Here is a 19139-nt window from a genome sequence, read left to right as displayed (position 1 = left end):
ATCTCAAATGGTGAGAGTCTGTTCCTTGCCGCGAAAGATCACATGGATTACTTATAAGAATGAAAAGCAACTATCCCAGTCTCCTTAGCCTTTAATTTATCTTCCATATCTGATTTGACCTCCTATGTTGGCCATTTCTCAGCCATCTTTTCTGTCTACTCTTTGCTTCATCCTGTATTTATTCCTAAACCCAGCCCTATCCTCAGCCTCTCCTGGTTGCATGTGGTCTGAACATTTGGTACCCTGAAATATACTCCTTCTTGCCCTTTTTAGGCAGTGGCTTCTGGGGAAGATCGTGAGAGAAACTTTCTCATAGTGGTTTTTCATCTTTTTTCCCTACTTTAATAGACAAGATAGATCTGTTTATCCACTTGACAAATATCTCTTGAGCATCTCCTTTGATTCTGGCACTGTCTTAGGGACTGAGGATCAGTGATATCAAGAAAGATAGAAGTTTTTGCTTCCACGAAACTCACATTCTAGGAAGGATTACAGTTAAGTAAATGAAAAATAGTGATGTGATAAATGCTTTGATATGGGCATATAGGATATTACAGGGACTTGTGAAAGCACCTAATATAAATGTATAGGGATGATATGGTTTGGATATTTGTACTCTCCAAATTTCATGCTGAAATTGTAATCCCCAATGTTGGAGGTGGGGCCTGAGGGGAGGTATTTGGGTCATGGGGGTGGATCCCTCATGGTTTGGTGCTGTCCCCTGATAGTGAGTTCTCATGAGATGTGGTTGTTTGAAAGTGTGCGGCACCTCCGCCTGTCTCTCTTACTCTGGCTATCCCTGTGTGACACACACCTGCTCCCCCTGCTCCCTCTTTACCTTCTGCCATGGTTGGAAGGTTCCTGAGACCCTCACCAGAAGCAGATGCTGGAGCCATGCTGATACAGCCTGCAGAACCATGAGCCAATTAAACCTCTTTTCTTTTTACACTACCCAGCCTCAGGTGTTTCTTTATAGCAATACAAGAATAGCCTAACACAAGGGATCAAGGAAAATTTCCTGGGGGAAGTTGCACTTATGCTTAGACCTGAGAGTGATTAGGAAGAGATGGGTTCCAAGTAGGAGGAACAGTATCTAACATAGCCATAAATGACACATATCCAGGTGAGAATCCAGGATTATGCCCAACCTTCAACTGTATCTTATACTTACCCTTTTCTTCCCTGCTTAAGAGAGCATATAGAATATAAAGTGAGCAATAAGTCATTGTAGGGATAAATATGAATCTGCTCCAACTTTTTAAAAAGATAAATCATAAATTATTTACAAATTGTCTGTTAACTAAGAGTCTGGATATGATCCATAGATATGCACTTTCAAAATGATTTAACATTCCAGACAGTGTCTTATGCATAGACATTCATAAGAAAACAAAAAAGTCATAAGGGGCCAGGCATGGTGACTCATGCCTGCAATGGCAGCACTTTGGGAAGCCGAGGCAGGCAGATCATCTGAGGTAAGGAGTTCGAGACCAGCCTGGCCAACATGGTGAAACCCCATCTCTACTAAAAATACAAAAAATTGACTGGGCGTGGTGGTGGGTGCCTGTAATCCCAGCTACTCGGGAGGCTGAGGCAAGAGAATTGCTTGAACCCAGGAGGCAGAGGTTGCAGTGAGCTGAGATCACACCACTACACTCCAGCCTGGGTGGCAGAGCAAGACACCATCCCCAAAAAAAAAAAAGAAAAAAAAAAAAAATAGAACAAGAAAAAGTCATTAGAAAAATACACTGAAGCAGGAAATGTGAAAAAGAAAAACAAATTTTCCTCTCTCCTTTGGTATGAGTAAACATCCCCCTTGAAATTCCTCCCCCCTCCATGTGGTTGTACTCTGCTCTGCAGGTTTTATGAGTTTATATTTACCTATTTTCTGTAACTAGTGACTGTAACTTTCTGTTTTTCATCTGAGTAGTACAGTGAAGCTCATGAGACATGCCTGAGCAGGACTGGATTGCAGCCGTCTAGGCGGCATAGTGAAGGATATGAGATAAGCTTTTGCAAGGCTCTTGAGCAAGCTGAGAGAACAGCAATCTGTGCTGCATAGCAAGAGTCACATGAAAGCCTGAGTTATGAACCTGTCACAGTTTGATTAACTGCCGTTGTTCTGCTTCTGCACACTTGCTTTTGCGCCACTATGCTTTGCGCCACTGTAAGCTTGTTTCAAACTAGCCAACCCCCTTTCAGAAGTGTGTATAAAAGTCAAGCCCTGTCTTTGTTCAGGGCCCAGCCTTTGGCTGTTAATCTGCTGGGCCTGAGTACACTCAATAAAATCCTCCTGTTCCATCCAGAGGTCTCTCCAGCCTCCTGATTCCAGCGACAGCACCATCTCCCCAAAGGTAAGCACCATTAAGAGTGAAGACACATTCTTCTAGTGTTTTTCCTTTCCAAAAAGATATACACTATTACATTTACAAAAACAGCCTTATGTAATACATGTATGACTGGCTTTTAAAATGTGATAGATTATAAACATTTTCACATTAGTAAATACTGTTCTATAATATAGTTTAAATACCTATGGGCTGGGCACAGTTGCTCACACCTGTAATCCCAGACCTTTGGGAGGCCAAGGCAAGCAAATCACCTGAGGTCAGGCATTTGAGACCAGCCTGACCAACTTGGTGAAACTCCATCTCTACAAAAATTCAAAAATTAGCCAGGTGTGGTAGCACACTACTGTAGTCCCAGCTACTCTGGAGGCTGAGGCAGGAGAATTGCTTGAACCCAGGAGGTGGAGTTTGCAATGAGCTGAGATCATGCCACTGCACTCCAGCCTCCTGGTTTGATCCCAGGGATCAAAGCCTGGGCAATAAAGTGAGACTCTGTCTCAAAAAATTAAATTAAATTAAATTAAATTAAATTAAATTAAAAAATACATACTTTCTCATGTGATATATTTAATTAGTTCCGTATTGTTAGGCATTTTGGGTGCTTCCAAATTTTTTGTTTGTAAAAAAAGTCTGTAAGTTGTGTAGATAAATCTTTCTAGCTTTAGAACTTCTATAAGCATTTCTTCCTTTTCTTAAGTTGAATCTGAGACCCACTCATCATTTCTTGATTAGGTGATACAACAAAAGAAAAATTTGGTTGTGAAAGCAGCAAGAGTAGAAAAAGCATTATGACTTTATAAATGAGGCTTTCAATTTATATTTCCATGATAACTTTATCATTTGTTGATATTTATTAACCAAAGTGCTACAGAACTCTTAGAAATATGAAAAGCCATGGGATTTAACCATACAATGAAAATAATAATTTTTTTTTTTTTTTTTTTGAGACGGAGTCTCACGCTGTTGCCCAGGCTGGAGTGCAGTGGCGCGATCTCGGCTCACTGCAAGCTCCGCCTCCCGGGTTCCCGCCATTCTCCTGCCTCAGCCTCCTGAGTAGCTGGGACTATAGGCGCCCGCCACTGCGCCCGGCTAATTTTTTGTATTTTTAGTAGAGACGGGGTTTCACTGTGGTCTCGATCTCCTGACCTTGTGATCCGCCCGCCTCGGCCTCCCAAAGTGCTGGGATTACAGGCTTGAGCCACCGCGCCCGGCCGAAAATAATAATATTTTAAAATGATGTTTACCATTATATCAGAATGAAATGATTTTAGGTCTGAAAAAAATGTTTACCATTACAAAACAAAGGAGGGTAATTTTAAAACTTGCTTTCATAATTTGTAATCAAATTTGGTAGAAAACTAATACTTCATGTCAATTCGGGGGGAGGTTGATTCCTTCCAAGTTCAGGTTATTTAAAGCATTTAAAACTACACAAATGGCAAACCATTAATCATAATTAAAATAAATATAAATGGGATTGTTTACGGTCTTATGATACCAGTTTTAGTTTGGAGCATCATAAACAATCAGTCTAAATTTACTGTGTCCAAGTAGACTTGACTTGTTGGATTAGAATGCGTAAACTGCTTAAAAACATAATATATTGCCCTCAGGGATTTCAATATTTTTGATGCGTATTTAAAATTGAAATAACTTGTCAGTCTTCTATTTACTATTGAAGAGTATTTTAATCTTTTTCTATTATCTTCCAAATTGAAATCAACCATCATTTAGTTTTTCTCCTCAATGTTTCTGCTTCCCTTACCTTATTCAGTAATAAACTTATTACTGTTGTCCTTATTATAATATTATCACTGATAAGATGAATTTATGGGTGTTGGGGAATTCTCAGTTGGTTTCATAAACATTTATGACTCCTTTAAAATTTTAGTGAAAAATCCCAAAATATTATTGTCTTGTTGATGTCCATCTGATTTAGAATTTCCTAATCTCTAGTGCTTTAAGAACTAATGTTTATGCTACTTTGGAATCATTAGTAGTTAGCTCAAAGATGATTTCTTGCACTAGAGATTCTTGATCATCTAGGAGCATCCTTCAAGAAGGATGTTTTAGAAACATACTTAATCTTGAGGGAAGTGCTAAACCTTTCTTCATTCCATCTGGGTCCGTTCTTGCTGTAGTTGATAGTACTGTTTGGGCAGTTGCTGTTGGCTTAGAGCAAATTGGTTCCCATCATTCTCCTGCTTACCTCTCTGGCCTCATTTCACAGGACTCCTTACTCTCTCCACCTGCAGTAAGGTTGAGTCTAGAATTCAGCTTGAAGGCTGCCCTCAATTCCCCGAAAGCTGGACCGATTTGTCAGTGACCTGTGTTCCCAAAGGACACTTTCCTGGTGCTTAGCTCACTGTGGCTATTGCCGCAGGGGGGCAGGGAGCAGGTGACAGAGTATTCATCCTGGGGATGTAGTGGGAAGCAGGACCATGTCTGAGTTGAGGCTCCAATTCCCTGGCATGTGCCTCATTGTCTAATCAGACGTCACTTATAAAGCACAGATTCCAAGAGAAAATTGGGAAAAATTTTAAGAGAGCAACCAGAGAGCAATACTCCAAGAAAGAGGCCCTCTGAGGAGGAGCCAGGGGCTGAGAGACTGCACAGGCCACTCTCCCAGGAAACTGGCCCCACGCACATTAATTCATTTCCTCCTCCCAACAAGCCCCTTGTACAGATGTGGAAAATGTCACACTGAAAGTAACCAACCAAACATCCTGTTAACCAATAAATCAGTGACTGAGGCAAATGTCCCAATCAATAGAGGTTTATTGAGCCAAAGTTTGAGGATGTGCCCAGGAAAAACACAAGCCACAGAAGCATCTGTGACCTGTCTGTTTCCAAAGAGGGTTTTGGGAACTCAGTATTTAAGGGGACAGAGCAAGCAGGAGGGGAAAAGGGAGGGAGGGTAAGCAGTGAGGCAAATGGTTATATCCTGGTAAGGCTCTCCTTCATGCTCAGTAAGTCTACGTTTTATGTGAGATAAGGTGAATATCTGAAAAGGGGGAGTAGAGGCAAGAATAAATTACACACACATCTCAGGGGAGGCAGAGGAATGATTGATCTCAGCTTGTCCTTGTTCTATACCTGGGAAGATAAGTTTGTAATCGACATTGTCAGAGTGAGATTTAACAGAACTTGGTTTTAGGAGTTAAACTTAGATTGCAGACCCAAGGTTACCATTGGCATGTGCTTGTTTTATAGGGGGGATATGTCACCTGAAATATTTAGGGGCTAGCAAGGAATTTCCTTGTAATTTGGGAAGGAGACCATCTGGAGAGTTATATGGCCTTTTGTCATTGTGGGAGCCTGGCTTATTTCACACGCAGGGTTGTGAAATTACAGCTATCTGTTCGGGGAAAAAGAATGGCTGTGTTGTATGACTCAGTTCCCAGGCTTAATTGTCCCTTGGGTATAACAAGTTTAGGGGTCCTGAGGTTTTTATTTTCTTTTACAATCCCGTGTCTTCTAAGTGGCATAGCCAGGATTTGAACTTGTGTAGTAGTACACCCCTATGGTCTCTGCTCTTAAACTTTCTGCTAGCTCACTCCTCCTGTGCTACGTAAGTGAATGCCAGAATGCATAGCTCTAGGAGGCTGGAAGTGTAGGGAAGAAAAGCATCTCTTTGTGCTTCTCCTCCATGTATAACTACCTAGGTGGAGTCTAAGCTACTCTGGTCTCAGGTCTCTGCTGAGGACTGATGGTGTCTCCTGTTTACATCTGACAGTGTTAACAATCAGTATGGCCTGGCACGTAGCATTGTTATCATCATCATCAAACAGAAAAAGCCTTCCCTGTATATATGTGTACATAAAAACATATAATATGCATTTATGTAAATTACTCACATATTTAAAAACGTGTAACATTTTTTAAAAAAACTTTGCTGTATTTAAAAAAATAGATCTGTATTGCCCCCTAGTGGCCATGAAAATTTAAAAGTGGGTAACCCTAAAAGAGAATAGCAGCCGTTCAAGTGCCGACCATAAAAACATCAACCCTACTACCTCAATATATTGCTGGGGTGCAAACAGGCATGCTCACAGCGACCAGGTAGGTGATGTCACAGGGAAGTGGGCTGGGACAACATGGAAATGGTCCAACACTTCCCTTTCCAAAGGGGGAACGTCTTCTGGGTTCCAGCTTATGGCTGCCCTGAAGAAGACGGGCCAGTTGCTAAAGAGAAGCTCCAGAACCAGGTATTTATGTAAGAGTGCCCAATGTTTAAATGTAGGAAATCAACTAACTTTTATTCCCAATCCCTGGGTGTGTCATTCACATTTCTGTGGGCTGGATTTAGGCTGCAAGTCTAGCCACTTGCTCATATGCGTTGGACAAAACTTATAGGAGGCCTTTGGTTTGGATTAGGCCCCAACAGACCAAACCAAAATGGAGTCATTCGTGCTAAGGTTATGTATCACCAAGCTGAAAATAAGTTGTTTATCTGACCCTCTGAGAAATCAGGAGAGAGAGAGATAATGGCCAAATTCCCAAATAGGCCACTCCCAGCCAGCGTAAGGAAGTCCCCTCTGCTTTAACATTTTTACAAATTTTTACAAAGTGACAAAAGAAAGTCACTTTGAAATGACCAATTTGCTTTTAGTTTTGTTTCTGCTTTCCTCAGCCTTTCTTTGTCTATAAAACCAATCTCCTCTGCTCAGCTCAGCAGAACACTTATTCTATTTTACGGAATGAAGTGTTGCCTGATTCTAAAATTGCAAATAAAGCCAATTAAAATCTTAAAAAATGTGTTGTAATTTTGTTTTTTGACACTTCTGACCTTTGGTTGATTGCCACTTACTGTCTAATGTTCACTGTGCTAAGGGATTTACATACAGTGTCCCCTTTAGCCTGCAAAACAACCCTATTACAGTTTAGCCCCCTTTCATAGATTAGGCTGAGAGAAGTTATTTGAATTGCCTAAGGTTGTGTGGTCTGAAAACCAGAGCTGGGATTTGAACACAGCTCTTCCTAACTCCCAAACCCATGATTTTAGCTCCCGCACTTGCTGCCCACCATGTGGTGTATAAGGTCTATTCAGTTGAGAAATATATATGGAGTTCTTAACATATGCCAGAGACTATTCTAGGTGACAAAGATACCTAGTCACGGTGAAGAACACAGTGACTGCCCTTGTTCTAGTGTGGTTTTTGTGTGCTGATTGGGGGAGAGGGCCAGTTGTGATAGAGGGAGTAAGAGATGATAAATAAATACATGCCAATGCTGGATAGTGGAAACTGTTGTGGAAACATCAAGTGGTGTGAGAAGATTCAGAATGATGGTGGCTTGTGGTGACAGGGTGGTCAGGGAAGGCCTCCTTGGTGAGGTGTCACTGGACCAGAGTGAAGTGAAGAGCAAAGTCATTGATCCCTGGATGGTATGTGGTAGGTGGGGGTGGGCATAGAGACCAAAGGGAACAGCAGCTGCCCGGGTCTCTGGGGGATGTGAGCTTGGTGGGTTCCAGCAGCAGCCGAGAGGCCAGTGTGGCTGGAGTGAACATATGAGTGATGGGGAAGGTAGGCAGGGCCAGAGGGTGCAGGTAGGCCATGGCATGGAGGATGAATTTCCTTCTGAGTATGAGGGAAAGCCTTTGAGAGTTTTTGGCAAAGAAGTTGACACAATAAAAAGGAGACAAGAATAAAACATCCTCCCCAATATGACACTCTCCTTATGGCCTTACTTACGACATGTTCTCTGCACATGCATGGTCCCAGGTGCAGCCCCTCTTTCCGCTGTGATAAACACCTTGTGGTTGGTTAAAAATGACATCTTCTCTTGTCCCTCTGCTTCTGGGTATGTATGTGGTTCCTATACCCGGGTATGCCCAACCAAGTCTCATTAGTTCACCTATTGAACTATTTATGCATCCTTCTAAGCTCAACCCAAATGCCAGAGGTCAATTTTAGCTTAGTTTCCTGGCCAGGGTTAGTAAATTCCTTCCTCTGAGCTTCTATGCAATAACTATCATGCTAAAATTGAAATACTTGCTTTTTCTACAATTATACAAATAGTTCATAATACTAAAATTTGAGAAATGCATTAATTATTAAAAAAAAAACAAGATGACCATAATTGTCTCATAGCACTATCATCCAGAGGCAGTCACATATTGCCCTGTTGTCTTCTTATCTTTTTTACTATGTGCATATTATATATGTTATTCTGATTATTTTTTCTTCTTTAACCTTATGCCATAAACATTTTTCTGCTGTTGAAAAACATTAATTGTGGAAAATTTCAAAGACATAAAAAGTATAGAGTAGTGTAGTGAATCCTCATGTATCCATCACTAAGTTTCAACAACTAACAACTCATGGCCAACCTTGTTTTCTTTATATCCCCAGCTACTTCTTCACTTGGGATTATTTTGAAGCAAATTTCTGATACATCATTTCAGTTGTGAACTTTTCAATATGTGTGTTTAAAACAATGGCTCTGAACTAATGGTGATCTGCCACCCAGGGATATATGGCAATAGATAGAGATGTTTTTGGTTTTTACAACTGGGAATGAGGTAGGGGGTTGCTCCTGGCATCTGGTGGGCAGAGGCCAGGTACACTGCTAAACATTCTATAATGAACAGCAGGGATCCCCAACCTGTCCGTTGCCTGTTAGGAACTAGGCTGCACAGCAGGAAGTGAACGGTGGTCAGCAATTGAAGCTTCATCTGTATCTACAGCCCCTCCCGATAGCTGGCATTACTGCCTGAGCTCCACCTCCTGTCAGATCAGCAGCAGTGGCATTAGATTCTCATAGGAATGCAAACCCTATTATGCAAACCCTATCAAATTGCACATGTGAGGGATCTAGGTTGCATGGGCCTTATGAGAATCTAATGCCTGATGATCTGTCACTGTCTCCCATCACCTCCAGATGGGACCATCTAGTTGTAGGAAAACAAGCTCAGGGCTCCCACTGATTCTACATTATGGTGAGTTGTATCATTATTTCATTTTATATTACAATGTAATGATGATAAAGTACATAATAAATGTAGTGTTCTTGAGTCATCCCCAAACTATCTCCATCCTGGTCTGTAGAGAAATTATCTTCCATGAAACCTGTCTCTGGTGCCAAAAAGGTTAGGGACCACTGGTGCACAGGATAGCTCCACAACAAGGAATTATCTAGCCCAAAATGTCGTAAGTGCCAGGGTTGAGAAGTAACTACTCTAAAAGGATTTAAAAACTTTTTAAAAACTTTGATTGTAGTATTATATGCATACAGAAAATTCACAGATCAGAAGTGAGCAGCTCAATTCATGTCCATGAACTGCACACATCCAGATCAAGATACAGAACACAGTCAGCATCCCAGAAGCCACAGTGACATCTCATTCCAGTCACTGCCTGCCCCGAGGGTGGCTGTTATTCTGATTTCCCATAGCATATTGCCCAGTAAAGGATTCACTCAGCAGGTCTGTGTGGTCTAAACCCTGCACGTTCCAAGGAAAGGTTTGTCTCTTGCCCATTTTCTAGGAGATAACCTGTAAACCTTTGGAATATTGGGCCTAATAAGAGTGTCTTTTTATATTGGGGGCTTTGGGCCACACTAGATGGGCTTATGCTAACAATGTGATTTACAGTGGGGCCTTGGGCCACACAGTATCAACTTGACCTCTGGAAGGGCTAGAAACTGAAGACCGGCTAAGTGGAGAATTCAGCCATACCTATGTGATCAACTTCCAATAAAAGTCTTGGACACCAAGGCTTGGATGAGTTTCCCTGGATGACAGTACTACATTCTTGCTGGAGGAGTAAGCACTCTCTCTGCTACCGCACTGAAAAAGACAATGGAAGCTTGTGCCTGGTCTCTCCTGGACTCCTCCCTATGCACCTTTTTCCTTTGGTGATTTTATTATTATTATTATTTTAGTAGAGACAGGGTCTTGCCATGTCGCTCAGGCTGGTCTCAAACTCCTGGGTTTAAGTGATCCTCCTGCCTAAGCCTCCCAAAGTGCTGGGATTACAGGTGTGAGCCCCCATGCCCAGTTCCTGATTTTAATCTATATATTTTGACTGCAATAAACTGTAACCCTGAGTAAACAGCTTTCCTGAGTTGTGAGTCCTTCTAGTGAAACTTTGAATCTGAAGGTATCTTTGGGGACCCTCAAATGCACACATTAATTTTGAAGGCCTTTATTTTGAAGCTTAAGCACAGTACCATTATTGCACCTAAAAACGTAACCATTTCTTAATATTATCAGATATCCAGTCAGCATTCTCCAGTCAGATTTCTCTAACTTGCAATTTTTTAGGAAAAGTTTGTTTGAGTCACGATTCAAATAAGACCCCTACATTATATTTAATTTACATATTTTTAAGACTGCTTTAATCTATAGGTTACCCTTCTATCTAATTTTTCCTTTTTGCAATTTGCTTGTTGAAGACTTCTTTTGTAGCTCTCTCAGACTAGATTTTGTAGACGATTGCATCCCCATGGTGATGTTGACATATCCTGTTTTTTTGTTTTGTTTTTTTTTTTTTTTGTTTTGTTTTTTTGAGACAAGGTCTTACTCTGTTGCCTAGGCTGGAGTGCAGTAGTATGATCTCAACTCATTGCAATCTCTGCCTCCCAGGCTCAAGTGATTCTCCTGCCTCCCTAGTAGCTGGGATTATAGGCACATGCCACCACGCCCAGCTAACTTTTGTATTTTTTGGTAGAGACAGGGTTTCACAATGTTTGCCAGGCTGGTCTTAAACTCCTGACCTCGAGTGATCTGCCCACCTCAGCCTCCCTAAGTGCTGGGATTCCAGGCATGAGCCACTCTCCTTGGCTGACATATCCTGTTTTCTGTATTTTCTGTTAGATCTAGAGGCATAATCAAATTCAGATTCAACTTTCTTGGCAAATCCTTAGTCATTTTCGGCTACCCTTCCTATTTTGTGGGACACATTTCCAGTTTTGTCCCCACCTTTCATTCCAGAACCTGTAAAGGGAGCAGATGTTCCAGGGAAGCCAATCCCTGGGCATATGTCCTAGGCTGGGCAAATCCAACATTCTCTCCAGTCTCTGAATCTGAAGTGAGTGGCACAAAGAAACAGGCAAGAGCTGAGGACTCATTCCTGGGTGGCAGCAGTGGCCAGACAAGCAACAGTATCCCGACCTACTCTTCTTGTGATGTGATTTTTGACCTTTTGACTTTGATTCCAGCTGCCCAGACTCCCCTGACCCTGCCCATGCCCCAGTCCTATCTATCCAGTCAGAGGTGGATTCTGACCCCTGATGTGATCAATGTGATGGTTCTGAAGAGAGCTGTTCTGTTTTGATGTATAACTTCTGGTATGTTTTGTCCAAAGATCTGTCTCTCTACCTTATGGCCACAACTCTAAGATTTCCATATTTTTCTTGACTGATGATGACCTGTTTATTTTGCATATAGTAGAATCTCACTGCTGTAACTCAAAATGCTGGTGGCAGAGGCAGTCTGGCCCAGTGAGATGACAGGAAAATCAAATACATTGGAAAGCATATATATGATAATAAATTCTCTCTCTATATAGAGAGTATACATATGTTTGTGCATACATATACTTTATATAGACTTGTATGTGTGTGTCCAGGCGTGTATTTATATATAGTAATAAGAGGATACATTCTAGTATATATCAGAGTATCTATTATAAATGCCAATAAAAGGGCATATTGATAAAAGAAGTTGGCAAAGAATGAGGATTCAAAATAGGCTTACGTTTTATATTAAGATGTCATGCATTGTATTTAAAGTACTTTTCTAAATTAAAACAACTCATCACTAGACGTAGTGATGGTATATTTAAAAATTTGCATCTTACTTTGCCTCTAGTTTAAAGGTGCTGTAAGATTGCAGATAAGTGGTAAAATATCTGAAAAAAAAAATAACAGAAGAGGGTGGCTGGCAAGATGGCCGAATAGGAGCAACTCCAGTCTGCAGCTCCCAGCAAGATCAATGCAGCGGGCGGGTGATTTCCACATTTCCACCTAAGGTACCTGGCTCATCTCACTGGAACTGGTTAGACAGTGGGTGCAGCTCCCTGAGGGTGAGGTGAAGCAGGGTGGGACATCATCTTAGAAAACCCCATTTTCTCATCCCAACATCTCCTTAAACTGATAAACAACTTCAGCAAAGTCTTATGATACAAAATCAATGTGCAAAAATCACAAGCATTCCTATACACCAATAATAGAGAGGCAAATCATGAATGAACTCCCATTCACAGTTGCTGCAAAAAGAATAAAATACCTAGGAATACAACATACAAGGGATGTGAAGGACCTCTTCAAGGAGAACTACAAACCACTGCTCAAGGAAGTAAGAGGTGACACAAATGGAAAAACATGCCATGCTCATGATTGAAGAATGATTGACTTTCTTCACAGAATTAGAAAAAAAATACTTTAAATTTCATATGGAACCAAAAGAGAGCCTGTATAGTCAAGAGAATCCTAAGCAAAAAGAACAAAGCTGGAGGCATCACGCTACCTGACTTCAAACTGTTCTACAAGGCTATAGTAACCAAAACAGCATGCTACTGGTACCAAAACAGAGATATAGACCAATGGAACAGAACAGAGGCCTTAGAAATAACACCACACATCTACAACCATCTGATCTTTGACAAACCTGACAAAAATAAGCAATGGGGAAAGGATTCCCTATTTACTAAATGGTGTTGGGAAAACTGGTTAGCCATATGCAGAAAACTGAAACTGGACCCCTTCCTTATCCTTATACAAAAATTAACTCAAGATGGATTAAAGACTTAAACAGAAGACCTAAAACCATAAAAACCCTAGAAGAAAACCTAGGCAATACCATTCAGGACCTAGGCATGGGCAAAGACCTCATGACTGAAACACCAAAAGCAATGGCAACAAAAGCCAAAATTGACAAATGGGATCTAATTAAACTAAAGAGCTTCTGCACAGCAAAAGAAACTATCATCAGAGTGAACAGGCAACCTACAGAATGGGAGAAAATTTTTGCGATCTATCCATCTTACAAAGGGCTAATATCCAGAATCTACAAGAAACTTAAACAAATTTACAAGAAAAAAACAATCCCATCAAAAAGTGAGCAAAGGATATGAATAGACACTTCTCAAAAGAAGACATTTATGTGGCCAACAAACATATGAAGAAAAGCTCATCATCATTGGTCATTAGAGAAACGCAAATCAAAACCACAATGAGATAACATCTCATGTGAGTTAGAATGGCAATCATTAAAAAGTCAGGAAACAACAGATGCTGGAGAGGATATGGAGAAACAGGAATGCTTTTACACTGTTGGTGGGAGTGTAAATTAGTTCAACCATGTGGACGACAGTGTGGTGATTCCTCCAGGATCTAGAAGCAGAAATACCATTTGACACAGAAATCCCATTAATGGGTATATACTGAAAGGATTATAAATTATTCTGCTATAAAGACACATGCACACGTGTGTTTATTGCAATGTTATTCACAATAGCAAAGACTTGGAACCAATCCAAATGCCCATCAATGATAGACTGCATTAAGAAAATGTGGCACATATATACCATGGAATACTATGCAGCCATAAAAAAGCATGAGTTCATGTCCTTGGCAGGGACATGGATGAAGCTGGAAACCATCATTCCTAGAAAACTAACACAGGAACAGCAAACCGAACACTGCATGTTCTCACTCATAAATGGGAGTCAAACACATGGATACAGGGAGGGGAATGCCACACACCAGGGCCTGTCAGGGGGTTGGGGGTCTAGGGGACAGATAGCATTAGGAGAAATACCTAATATAGATGATGGGTTGATGGGTACAGCAAACCACCATGGCATGTGTACACCTATGTAACAAACCTGCACGTTCTGCACATGTATCCCAGAACTTAAAGTATAATTTAAAAAATTACGAAAGAAAAAATGTATAATTTTTTAGGCAATAAGAAACAAATACCCAAAAGCTGAATTGTTAACAATTCCAAATTTAGTGGTATTTGAATTAATGTGCTACACTCCCCATCTATTCATGTTATCCTTGTATGGGAAGAGTCACGTTAAAGATATTTGAGTGGAATTACGTTAAAGATATTTGAATGGAATTAAGTAGAGACTTAATGGTGCAGAGATTTGTTTTGAGTGACAGGATTCCTTGGTTTCCACACCTTTAGAGCACAGGTCCATGTGTGGCCTCTCAGTGTATTCTGCCAGTTTTCTTTGCTTCTGCCCGTCTCCATCTTAGCATCCACATTTCTCTGTGTTTCTGTTCAGTCTCCTAGCCCACTACTTTCTTTCCCACTATCCAGCTCGGAATTTATCTCTACCTTTCTGTCCCACACATTTGGCCTGACACAAAGTGGTGTGGCCTTTGACTTGGCCTGGAGACATGCACATCATTCCCTGTTTCCACCCATTCCCAGATACTGCCCTGGCAAGGGGATGTCATGCAAGATGTCTTTCTTATTAATCTTTGGGACACTTATGCCATTAAAAAAATGGGTGATTTCATCACACCCAACTATTGGTCTATCTAGAAAGTCATGAAATCGCCTTAAATGCTAAGTTTTGGAGTTTTATTATTTCACCTTTAATTGTACTTTTTCTGTTTTTGTTTTGTTTTGTTTTGGTAATTCAGTTTTATAGAGGTATAATTTAAATACAGTAAAATTATTTTAAGGTGTTACTTTTTTGCATTTTGACACACACATACAATCATGTAACCTCCACCATAATCAAAATATAAAATATTTTTATCACCCTAAAGTTTCTTCCTACCTGAAAAATAAAAATAAAATTCTAAGCCCCATCTGACTGAATGGACCCCCTATTGGAAAAGGGGATTGCAGAGAAATCTTGGAAGCTGAGTTCCCAGCAATGACAGGGTGGGGAGGTTGGGGAGGTCTCATTATACCTTCTCCCAGCCTAACCACCATTAGGCTTTCTTCCTTAAGGGCTACACAGAAACCAGCCCTTTCAGAACCCTCCACACTGATAATGTCCATTACCAGCTTATCTTCCCATGTACAGAACAAAGACAAGATAAGATTAATCATTCCTTCACCCCTCCCTGAGACGTTCACATCCTCTATTCCCTTTTTCTTCCAATGTTCAGCTTGTCTTATGTAAAATGTAGATTTAGTGGCACTAACTAAAGTCTCACAAGTATGTAACCATTTGTCTCACTGCCACCTCCACTTTTTTTTTTTTTTTTTTAAAGGAAAACGTATAAAATACTAAACCTCCTGAGAATCTCTTTGGGAAAAAACAGACACAGATGCATCTGTGACTCTCGTTCTTCTCTGGGCCTACCCTCAAGCTGGCTCGATAAACCTTAATGGCTGAGACTCCTGCCTCAGTCACTCATTTTGGTTTTGTCATACCCTTTGCAGTCAATCCCTTTCCCCTATCCCCAGTCACCAATGATCTGTTTTCTGTCCCTATGGTTTTGTCATATACATGGAGTCATACAGTTTATGACCTTTTTATTGCTGAATAGTATTCTTTTATTTTTTATTTTATTTTTATTTATTTATTTGAGACAGAGTCTCATTCTGTAACCCAGGCTGGAGTGCAGTGGCACTCTCTGCTCGCTGCAACCTCCGCTCACTGCAACCTCTGCCAGCCAGGTTAAAGTGATTTTCCCACCTCAGCCCCCTGAGTAACTAGGACTATAGGCACCTGCCAGTATGCCCAGCTAATTTTTATATTTTTTGGTGAAGACAGGTTTTCACCATATTGGCCAGGTTGGTCTCGAACTCCTGACCTCAAGTGATCCACCCGCCTTGGCTTCCCAAAGTGCTGGGATTACAGGCATGAGCCACAGTGCCCAGCCTGACTAGTATTCTTAATTGTCTGTAAGACAAGTGTTTTCTCAGTGGCAACATTAGCTTTGAAATGCTAATGAAAACCAGTGGGAAATGTTGATTCTGGCTAGAAACATTTGCCTTAGAGACCACTTTCAAGAACATATCAATTTTATTATGTGAAAGCATACCTGAATTCAATATTATCTATTGGTCTATACATATTATTCATCAATGCGAGAGACCAGGCCTAGCCAAACTAATAATATCCCTTGGGAATTTTTGCCAGACTACTCCCCTCGTTCCCAGCCCAGGTGGAGAACTACAGATATAAATGTTTCAATGCTATGCTTACTGTTAGTGTTTAATCAGTGCTGCTGCTTGCGGTTGCGGATGAGACCAAGGACAATTGGATGTGCATAGAAAATTAGTGTTTCTAGGGCACCTGTAGCATAGGTTGATTGGATTCACCTCACCCAAATGAATCAGTAGCCATTAGTTTGGTGAAGAGAGGAAAGTAATCATTCCAGGCTGGCGTGTGCAAAGGTCCTGTGGCATTATGCTGCACCAGATTAGAGTGATCTCAGGGCTGACATTCAACTGTTTGCACTGGTCAGACCATCAGGATGTCCAGTATTTACTCTGATAGAGCATGTGCCTTATCAATTGTTAAATATTTTCAAATATCTCTGCTGAAGGTACTCTATGGCCAGCTAGCCTCAGGCAGGTAGGCTGTTGCATACTTGAGCCCTGCTGGAAGCAAGGGTCAGAGGGAAGGCACTCGAACCCAGAGACTCCTGTCCCTCAAGTGCATACTGGACTGAGCTATACAGTAAGACTTCCTAGAGAGGCTAGGCCTTCACAGCTTAGCAGTAATAAGTGCTATGGGCAAAATTTGAGTCCCCAGAGTCCTTTTCCTGGAACCACCAAGAAAACAAGCTGAACCCAGACCACTTCTGAAAGTGCCTGGCGTAAAGTAGGTGGTCATTACATATTCATTGACCTGCTGACTGGCAGAGGACACTCAGGCATCCCTTTTATTTACTTTTCTTCTGAAGTTGTATCTCTAGTTAATGCCTGTTTCACTTAACAGTCTAGGTTTGGCTCAACAGAATCCCATTTGGATTTAGAGACTATCTAATCCAATGCTAATTTTACCAATGAGAAAGAAAGTAATTTGGCTAAAATAGACGACTAGTCTGTGGGCATATGATATGGTTTGGCTCTGTGTCCCCACCCAAATCTCATCTCGAATTGTAATACCCCATGTCGAGGGAGGGACCTGGTGGGAGGTGATTGGATCATGGGGCGATTCCCCCATGCTGTTCTCATGATAGTGAGTTCTCATAAGATCTGATGGTTTTAAAGTGTTTGGCAGTTCCCTGCCACTGCCCCTACCACCCTGCCCCTGCCGTCTTGTGAAGAAGGTACTTCCTTCACCTCTCCAATGATTGTAAGTTTCCTGAGGCCTCCCCAGTCATGTGGAACTGTGAGTCAATTAAACCTCTTTCCTTTATAAATTACCCAGTTTCAAGTTGTACTTTATAGCAGTGTGAAAATGGACTAATACAGCACACCTGACTAGAACTCAGGTTTACCAATTCAAAGTTAACGGACTCTCCTGTTTTAATAAAAACAAACACTCCTTCTTCTCCCCACCCCCGAAAGAGAAAAACGTGTTTGTGTTCTTGGAAGCAAGACTGATTAAATTGCTGGGTTTGGATCTCGGTTCAGTAAGGTCGTGGTTTGGCCTATAGCAGCAAGTAAATATTTCAGATAAAGCACATATAAAATGTAAAAGCCCACACACCTCAGGAAACTTCAGTACAACTTCGCAGAGCAGGCTGATGTCCAATAATTTTATGATGCCACTGTTGGGGCAGACCCTCAGTCTATTGCCAGGAGCTCCCCTGGATCTGGAAGGATGTGCAGAAGGGTCCTGATGCAGCTCACTGATTTTCTAGGACAAAGAAATTGAAATAGGATTAGGCTGGGAGAAGCTTATCTCAGTGCTGCTAGAATGTTGTTTCCTACATAAATGACTTCCTTTTATTATATTTTCCTCCTACACTGGTAGAATAATTTACAGAATGTTATGTGTCTGGTTTTTGTGACAGAAACATGGGTGACAGCTCTAATTTCAGTGGGTGCGGGAGAAAGTCTTCAGAGTGCTTCCTGGATTCCTTGCTGAGCATTTTTGCAGTCTAATTAGGGTAAATTACATAAAATGCAATTGGAACTGGGCTGCCTTCTCACAAAGGTAACTTAGACGTTCAAAATGGAGAACTAGAAATGAACAGATTTTTTAAAAAGCTTTTACCATTTTTGAATTAACAAAAGATTAAGTTAATGAGGATCAGCCCTTAAAATCCTCTGAATGGAAAGTGCGTCCCTCTGATGTCTTTGATGAACCCATCCTCTTAACTGTTGGCTTTGTGTTCAGTTCGACCAAAAGTGAAGAGTAAAATACTTAGGGGTCTTGTTTTGTCATCTGACATTTAAACAGAATTTGCAGGTGCTGGAGAATCTCCAGAAGAACAATAGCATTCAGGCAGGGAGTCTTGCTCATTGTTGAGGAAATGCCATGGCAACATCTCTGTGAAGTTGCTTGTGGGTGGATGGGACTGTGCCAACCTCCAAGTTCACGCTGTGTGTGTGCGTGTGTTTCACATGGATCACGCTGTCTTGTAAATCCTCATGTAAGGATATATATTTAGTCATATATCCTTATATCAGCCACCCAAAGCAGCTTCTAATTGGTACTTCAAGCTAAGAACAAAAACTGAAATCGAATAAATTAATCAGTGAGGGGGACGGAAAAGAGTCTGCACACAAGCCTACACCATACAAATGAAGCTAAGAACGAAAAAGCACTTCATAGCTTGGAGAACTCTAGAGGCGTGTAATTTAGGTGGAGGTATTAAGAACAGCAAGAGCTCTAACAAGCCAGAATTTTGAGAGAGATTTGGATTCTTTCTGCAGGTAGAACAAAATTTAAGTCTTTTTTCAATTTGGTA

General features: G+C 41.1%; 1 protein-coding gene across 2 annotated transcripts in view; it reads right to left on the bottom strand.

Annotated features, from left to right (window-relative positions):
* LOC112423687 (endogenous retrovirus group K member 16 Rec protein-like) overlaps positions 1–19139 on the bottom strand; it is an 83686-nt gene that overhangs the window by 64362 nt on the left and 185 nt on the right. The window contains exons 1-2 of one of the 2 annotated variants that reach the window (XM_071085327.1): positions 18443–18613; positions 17933–18082 (exon numbers count right to left, since the gene is read on the bottom strand). The gene's annotated coding sequence lies outside the window, so the exon portion shown is untranslated. Of the gene's footprint in view, positions 1–17932; positions 18083–18442; positions 18614–19139 lie in introns of those variants that run through there. The other variant, XM_071085328.1, reaches the window with a different exon arrangement.

This window comes from Macaca nemestrina, chromosome 19 (genome assembly GCF_043159975.1).
Source record: "Macaca nemestrina isolate mMacNem1 chromosome 19, mMacNem.hap1, whole genome shotgun sequence".
Classification (NCBI taxonomy): domain Eukaryota; kingdom Metazoa; phylum Chordata; class Mammalia; order Primates; family Cercopithecidae; genus Macaca; species Macaca nemestrina.
This window is presented reverse-complemented; position numbering and strand designations above follow the sequence as displayed.